The sequence below is a fragment of the Pinus tabuliformis genome, chromosome 9 (genome assembly GCF_031772625.1).
Source record: "Pinus tabuliformis cultivar Carrire ecotype Pingquan chromosome 9, CPIR1, whole genome shotgun sequence".
In the NCBI taxonomy this organism is placed as follows: domain Eukaryota; kingdom Viridiplantae; phylum Streptophyta; class Pinopsida; order Pinales; family Pinaceae; genus Pinus; species Pinus tabuliformis.
In genome coordinates this window covers 1,023,202,920-1,023,211,459 of record NC_142307.1, presented here as the reverse complement: position 1 = coordinate 1,023,211,459, position 8,540 = coordinate 1,023,202,920, and positions in this window count along the sequence as shown.

Here is an 8,540-nt window from a genome sequence, read left to right as displayed (position 1 = left end):
ACCAAACCTGGAGTTATCTGGAAGGCTGGCTGTTGGAACAAATTCGCCCAAACAGGATCAGCGCGGATTATCAGGTAACTGACGCGCTGACGCCGCGCCTCAATAACTGGGAAAGTCGTGTCAACGCGACCCGATACAAAGGAGAGGCGCGCTGGCTCATAAAATGCGACCAGCGTGGAAAAATGATGCGCTTCCGCGCTGGCAGCGCACTGAATACACTACGAGCCGCCAGTCAGCGCGGATATTTTAGAAACAGACGCGCTGATGAGGAAAACTTTGGAAAAGTGGGTTTTGGGCCAGTTCAGAAGGCATGAACTTGATTATTGTGAATTCTTGACACAGTAAGGTGACTGACAGGGAGACAGTGACAAATTACTGTGTAACAGATGCCCCCTAAAGCATGAAGACCGAGAGAGTGGGAGGGGTGAAATGCTTTACAACACTTTGCCGAACTGGAACACCACCAGGAAGGACCGAATATCTCTGATAATCAAGTACATGTAGTCTAGGCATGGACGCAGCCACCCAAAAGATATGCGAAAAGGTCTGTGGAATGGACGCAGCCACCCAGCTAAAGAGACCAGAATAATGATAAGGTATGGTCGCAGCCATCCATGAAGACTCAGGTATGGGCGCAGCCATCCATCAATGAGTCATGTAATGATCATCCACAAAATCGCAACCTGGACCATAACAGACAGGGACCCAGGGTCTTGCGCTCCATCCCGACCCGAAAAAAGTACAAGTTCAAGCATGTGAATACATGAGTTGAAGTCGAACATGCATGAACATCGTCTGATTACCAGTCAATGATGAAAATTGTTAACAGACGCGAGAGGTACCACCAATAATGACAATGGCCCTCAAGGTACTATAGGTACAATCCGCGGCATGTGAATCAATGAGCTGGTGTCGAACACCCACGGAATCATTCGATCGGAGGCCAACGATGTAAACCTCGCGTCGAACACGAAGAACCTGCCATTAGGGCATGCAAGCTCTAAGGCACCTGAAGGGAGTCTCTAAGTCACCTTCCCGGATAATGAGCTGAAGTTGACAAGAAGTGACCTTGATCGAAGGTGGGCCATAATGATTCCCACATCATCGACACGAGACAGAGGTCAAAATGATTTGTGTGAGATAGCAGAGGAGGTTGTATTATTGCAGAGGTCAACTTCTCTTGAACATATCGGCGGCACTATGGCGGATTTGGCAGTATTTGACATCGAATGAGCAAAGGGTATGGTGATAATGAGCAGATGAGAAGCCAAATAGGATAACCCAAACCCACGGAAGCCAGTGAAAAAACAAGATGAGATGGGTCCACCCAGACATGAAGCATAGGAGTGCCATGTTCAAGAGCGACATACTGCCGACACGACTTATGATTACAGTCCCATTTTCCCCACCATTTCTGGCGGGTACCCCGGTTATTTTTGGATGACAAGCTTGACGGGGATAGCATATGCTTGAAGAGTGTCATTTTGACAATGCCCGATGTCATCGAGTGTTTAACGAGCCTGACAAAGGAAAAACTCGGCGTCTTTTCTTGTTTAGAGAGTCTGAAAAGACAGCGGAAAAGGAGACTCCAGGGGGGTCCTTTTTCGTACAGTTGTGTCTCCCGAGCCCGAAAAAGTATAAAACAATGCTTGGAAGAACCACCCGACCATTACGATCGAGGAGTACTTTTCATAAATAGTGCTTTCGACCTGAAAAAGTAAAAAAGCGGTCGGAAACACGTCGTTTTAGAGCCAATAACGAGTGCGAAACGACAAACACCCGACAATCTTTTTAAGTTACACGGTCAAAAAAAGAGCTTAAAATGACCGCCTCTCATTCCTTTTAACGAGCTGAAAGGAGGCTCGGCCATCTTTTCTTGTTTTGTGTCGGAAAAGAGCTCAAAGACGACATTGTTTGGGACCAAGTGATTTTAGGATCATTATGATTTTCACCGTTTCTGAGGACCTGCACAATAAAAATACCCGCATAAATCCGTTCGAAAAATATATTGAAACATGTATAAGACATTGACAGAAGTGCTAAATCCGTGGTAAAAGCATGACCAAAAACCCATATTCGTAAAACTTATAGTCAATTAAGCCATTTTTACTATAAATAGAAAGGTAAATAGTCATTTTCACCATTGTTACCAAATTGAGCCTTTGAGAACGTTGTGAAGCTGTGAAGTTGACGGAGCCAATTCTTCCTCGTGCGGACACCATTCGGCGAACGGCTTGCTCCAGGTAGGTTCCTCTTGCCATGCGCCATTTTTTGAGTCCTTTTGTAAGCATTTTGGCGGTGGGATTGGCCCAATTGGGCAATTTTTTGAGCCATCGGTGCGCTCTCGGTCAGCGCGGGTTTCCCGCTCGGGACCGCGTTGACAGATGAAAATTACACGTACCAGGTTTCGGGTCAGTGCAGAAAACCCGTGTTCTTCCGCGCTGACCTGGAGAAAATACAAAGGGACCGCCATTGTCAGCGCGGCTGTTTTAAAAACAGCCGCGCTGGCGCAGTCAAATTTTATTTTTTATATTTTGAACGTGAAATTCTCATTAGCCAGCATTCTAATTGCTTTTAATGCTCATGCAGGACGCAATGGCCTTCCAGTGGCAAGAGAGAGCCCACGATGTTGAGGACATAGCCGCTTTTGCAAGAGCGGATTGCCGAGATGCCATGCGGGCGTGCGGTTTCCTAAAATTCTTCCTGACTCCACGCTTGAGAGCTCATCATGACTTACTTGAGTTCCTGATCCGGTCATGGAACCCAATAGACGGCAAATTTTCCATCCGCGGTAAAGACATTGAGTTCGACCACATGGACATATATTTCTTGACTGGATTGTCGCGCCGGGGTGCGAGGCCCATTCTGGAGGGGCAGCGGCCCAGCGGTAAGACTCTCGACCAACTCATGGCTCGAGTATGTCCAGGGGCGGAGAAATCGCGGAGTGGGAAGGTGTCAATTCCCACGGTGAGAGATATAGTCCTTCGCACCATCCTTTTTATGCTGACCCGGGCAGCGGGATGTTTGGCCAACCACGAGGCCTCGAAGACCCACCTGCTACTAGCTCTTGATTGTCTACAGCCTACAGTGTTTGATTGGGCCACTGTGGTGACCAACAGCATGAAGAGGCAACTCAAAAACTGTCGACGTGGAGAGTTGAAACAGTTTGGCTATGGGTCGCTCTTACTCCCACTCATTCTGGAGCGGGTGCAAGTCATGCGGCTGCAGACTATGGCCGTGGATCCTCCTAGAGGTCCCCGGGAGACGAGGGCCACTCGGTGGGCTCACATTATGCCACGCGGAGGTGGTGGCCGGCCAGCTACTTGGGGAGTAATCTTTCGAGAGTGGTTGAAGCAGCAGATCGTTTTCGTCGAGGACTGGCCGTACGCAGGTATGGATTTCCACAACGATCCTGACATGCCACTGCCCGCGGGAGATCACTGGGATGATGGAGGTATGACACTTGATTTTTTCTAAAAAATTTTAATATTTTTTTATTTTAATGCATATGTCTTGATAAATGTCGATGTGTGCAGATGTGGGACCTGTTAGACCCATCGGCTTAGCCCCAGAGGCATGGAGAGAGGGGCAAGGAGCCGATGTCCTTGCCTTGGTCCCTCCAGGAGTTGATACTTCAGAGACCATAGCTCGCAACCTTGAGGGGTTGCTGGAGGGCGTGCCAGACTATCAGGGAGTCGAGGAGGTTCCCATAGAGCACCAGATCCATACAGTGGGGGTGGCACCCTGGGTGGACCGCTTGTTGCGGCGGGTGGCACGAGCGGCTGTGTGCTACAGAGAGCACAACCCAGCACAGTAGTCGCCTAGGTTTCTTCTTGATGTTTTGAGAGACATATGTCTCCAATGTATGGAGAACAGTGACTCTTTATTTTTGACACATACACTTATTTTTGAGCGCCTCAGTGCGCCACACGATATATATATGTATACATACCGATTTTTGGATGGATCTCGCTACATATGATGATGTTTTTGCTTATGTTATGCAAATGTTCAGTACAAATGTGATCTTATGTATGAATTGCACAACACATGACCCATGTATTTTAATGTTTTTAATGCAAGCTTAAAAGCACACACAGCACGCATGCAAACTATGCTTGAGAAAATATTTACATATGCTTTACTCTATTATGCTTTCTATGTCTTCTTGTACGATGTTATCTATTTCGCAAATGTCTGTCTAACACATGATTTTCCAATGCATCAGTCAACGTGTTCAATCGTCTCGGAATATGTTGATATGTGATATAGTCAAAATTCCTTTCTAACAATCTGACACGTAGATACAACCTTAGGATACGTTGGTCTCTGACGGAATATCGCCCGTTAAGTTGATGAACGACCAGTTGGGAGTCCAGGTTTACCATCATTGCTCGAATGCCGAGATCAACTGCTTCGGCTAGTAGCTCAATTACGGCACTGTATTCAGCAACATTATTAGTGGTACTACTACGGCAGGCGCCATCAGCGAAACCAACATAAGGTGCACTAGACATCTGCACGAGAAGAAGAAAACACAATAAGAGGCAAACACGCTTTCACACCAAAGTAGAACATGCAATCATGCACACAAAACACACTAAACACGCGTATGTACAAACTGAGTGCACGAAGTCATGCATAATATTTCTTCAGATACAGCCCGTTGCGGGGCTTGTCGAGAGGATTTCCTTCGTAATCAATCAACTCATATGCGCCCTTTTGTAAAACTCTTTTCACGATATAGGGACCTAGACACATGGACTCGAGTTTTCCTGCCCCCAGCTTATCTTTAGCTTGATCGTAGAGCAGTACTAGATCTCCCTCAACGAAGGAACGAGGATGAATGTTCTGGTCAAAGTGAGCTTTGACTCTCTTCTTTTGCGCTTCGATAGCCAGAGAGGCTAAACGACGAGTCTCGTCTAACCGTTCTAGGTACAGAAGCCGTTCCTCCACCGGAGTGGTGTTGGGAAGCAACTCGGCAGCTAATTTCAACGAAGGAATCTCGCATTCGACAGGAAGGGTAGCCTCCAGTCCATAAACCAATTGAAATGGGGTGAAGCCGATGGCATCCTTCACGGAAGTCCGGTAGGCCCACAAGGCTGGGAACAGCATCAGATGCCAATTAGACTTGTGCGTATTGACGGTGCGTTGAAGCATAGTGATCAACACTTTGTTCACGACCTCGACTTGACCATTAGATTGTGGATAGTACGGTGTCGAACTATCCTGACGCAAGCCTAGTTGGGTCGTTAGTTCCGTCATCATGTGATTACGGAAATGCTTTCCGTGATCTGTGACAATAGCCTGAGGGACTCCGAAACGAGTAATGACATGATTGAATAAAAACAACGCCGCTGTGTAACCGTATTCGTTCAATGTAGGCATCGCTTCGGCCCACTTGGTGAAATAATCCACGGCAACGATGATGTACCCATGCCCCCCGGCCGAACGAGGGTTACAGGACGTATAATCGATGCCCCATTTGGCAAATGGACCTACGGTGACAACAGGGTGCAGTGGTGCAACAGGTGCACGCATCTTCCGGTGGTAAACCTGGCATTCGTGACATGCACGTACAGCAAGGGTGCAGTCCTTGAAGATGGAAGGCCAGAAATAACTAGCACGGAGGATCTTCTGGGCGGTAGCATATCCGGACATATGTCCGTCGCAAGCGCCGGAGTGGCAGTCATTCAAAACCCGTTCAGCCTCCTCGAGAGTCAAGCAACGGCGGAGAACAGAATCAACGCCGAGGCGGTACAGGGTATCGCCCAAAATGCGATAGGGTTGAGCTTGGTGACGAATTCGCCGTCGAGCATCTTTCGATACATTCGGACGGAAGGAAGACGTCTGTAAATATATGATAATGTCCCCGTACCACGGGTCGAGGGTGCTGATGAGAAACAACGTTTCATCCGGGATATGCTCCTCCGAACGAGATGGTGCAGAGTGAGATGGTAAGGAACAGAGCAGTTCAGCAAAGACCAGAGATTTCTTAGACTTGGCTGCAGTGAATTCCAAGTCAAACTCTTGGAGGATTACAATCCACTTCGAGTATTTTCCCCCCAGCAGCTGACGTGACAAAATGTAGGTCATGGGGTTGCAATCAGAGATCACGGTCGTTGTGCGCAACAGGATATAATGACGGAATCGTTGGACGGCGCAGACAGCCGCCAATGCCAACTTCTCGACATATGCGTAGCGAGTTTCCATATCCAGAAGGTTGCGGCTAAGGTAATAGATAACGTGCTCGGTGCCGGCGTCATCATCTTGCACTAGAACCATGCCGATGGTGGTGTCAGCGGCAGCTAGATAGAGAGTGTAGTCACGGTGGTAATTCGGAGGTCTTAAGAGCGGAGCGAAGACAAGAAGGTCTTTAAGGCGCTCGAAAGATTCCTGGGCGATAGCATCCCAACGGAAGGGTGTGTCTCGCTTTAACAACCATGTGAAACCTTTAGCCACCTCGGCATAATTCGGGATGAATCGTCTGAGAAAATTAGCTTTTCCCTGTAAGCTCTGCAATTGCTGCAAAGAGGCAGGGGGAGGAAGATTCAAAATGGCCTCGACTTTGAGGGGATCCAGACGGATGCCTTCCCGGGAGACGATGAACCCGAGCAGTCGGCCAGATTCTACGCAGAAGACACACTTATGCGGATTGAGTCGAATACGGTAGTGTCGACAGCGGAGAAAGATTTCGCGTAAATGAGATGGATGGTCTTGACGTTTAGCTGAATGAGCTGGAAGGTCATCCAAGTAAGGCTGTACGATGTGTCGGATATCATGAAAAGCATACGACATCGCACGCTGGAAAGTGGCACCGGCATTTTTAAGACCGAAAGGTAGCTTCTTATAAGCGAAGGTGCCCCAAGGACAAACGAAAGTTGTCTTATGCTGGTTTGCGGGGGCTATGTTGATCTGGTTGTAACCAGAGAAGCCGTCCATAAACGAATAAATCTCGCTTCCTGCGCAGTCATCAATAAGCTGATCAATAAAAGGCGTAGGAAAGTTATCTTTTGGACAGGCGCGATTAATATCGCGGTAGTCAACACAGACCCGGATAGTGCCCTGCTTTTTATTCACAGGGACTATATTGGATACCCATTCCGTGAGAGGAATGACATAGATAAAACCAGCTCGAAGAAGCTTTTCAACCTCGGCCTTGATGGCTGCAGCCTTTCGAGGGTGCACTGGACGTAAGCGTTGACGAACAGGCTTAGCGTCTGGATAAGTAGGTATTTCGTGCACCACAATACTAGGGTCGATGCCGGGCATTTCCTCGTAAGACCATGCGAAGACATCACGGAATTCACGAAATAAGGCGGTATAAAGTTGAACTTCCTCAGGAGTGCATGTGACTCCAATGAAAATGTTCTCGACAATCCCTGATTTGACAGAGATGTCGATGGCCTGGGTCTGCATGATGTTACCCATATTGCCTTCCGAAGACACTTGATATAGCTGAACAGGCGTTTGGAGAGGCGGAGATGGGACACATGAAGCAAACCGCTCGAGACATGCGACCATTTCCGAATGTGGAGGGAGAAACGAAGAGCGATGGTGGTGATCTGACCAAGGGAGCTCCTCGAGAGACATAGTCTCAATGATAGCCTCATCGGAGGGGAATGATTCCTTCAGGGGATCCGAAGTGGCCTCCTCTCCCAACCAAGGGAAGTGATCATATGAATCGGGAACGCTGCTTGGAAAAGCAGGTTCAGGAGGGGGAGCCGATGCAGCGACAATCTCGATGTAGTTGAGCTCGGCAGGACTCAACGGCATCATATCACCCCAAGAGTCTTCCTGATTCAAGGGAGGAAGAACCCATGGATCAGAGCGCACTGAAATCATGTTGACAGGGGCGAGATTTGGAGGTGGGAGGGGAAAGACTCCCATCAAGGAGGGATCTTTGAATAATCCAGCACCCACACTCACTAACGACTTGGAGGTATGCTCCACGAATGGCACATTCCCTTCAGAAGAGGAAGCAAAAAAGGACAGCTGGTCCACCGTGACGATTCTTCATTGATGGGGGAAGCGAACGACACGGAACAAGGAGGAAGCCACGGCTTGCATGGTGTATGTCCAGCTTCGTCCAAGGAGGAGGTTGTAAGTGAGATTAGCGTCAACAACTTCAACCTCTACTTCTACGGTTTTCCCTTCTAAAGAGATAGGCAATCGCGGGAGGATACCATACGGACGAGATTCTCTTCCATCGAAAGCCTCCAGGGTCGTAGGAGACTGGCTCAGAGCAGGAGAACCAATAGCCTTCCAGCAAGCAACTGACATGATGCAGGTTGAGGCACCTTCATCAATGACTGTACGATGGATCGTTTTGCCGTTGATGAGAACATGTATAAGGAAAGCCACATGATGAGGCAGTCTCTGTGTGAAACCCTCGAGATCAAAAGAAATTAAATCCGAATCTGCCGGGTCTATGCCACCAATCGCTGATAGCAGGGACTTCCTCTGGGAGGGGCAGCTCTGGAGGACTTCTAATGCGGACATAGCAGACGGAGCCTGAGCTAAGTCCTCGACAATGCTAT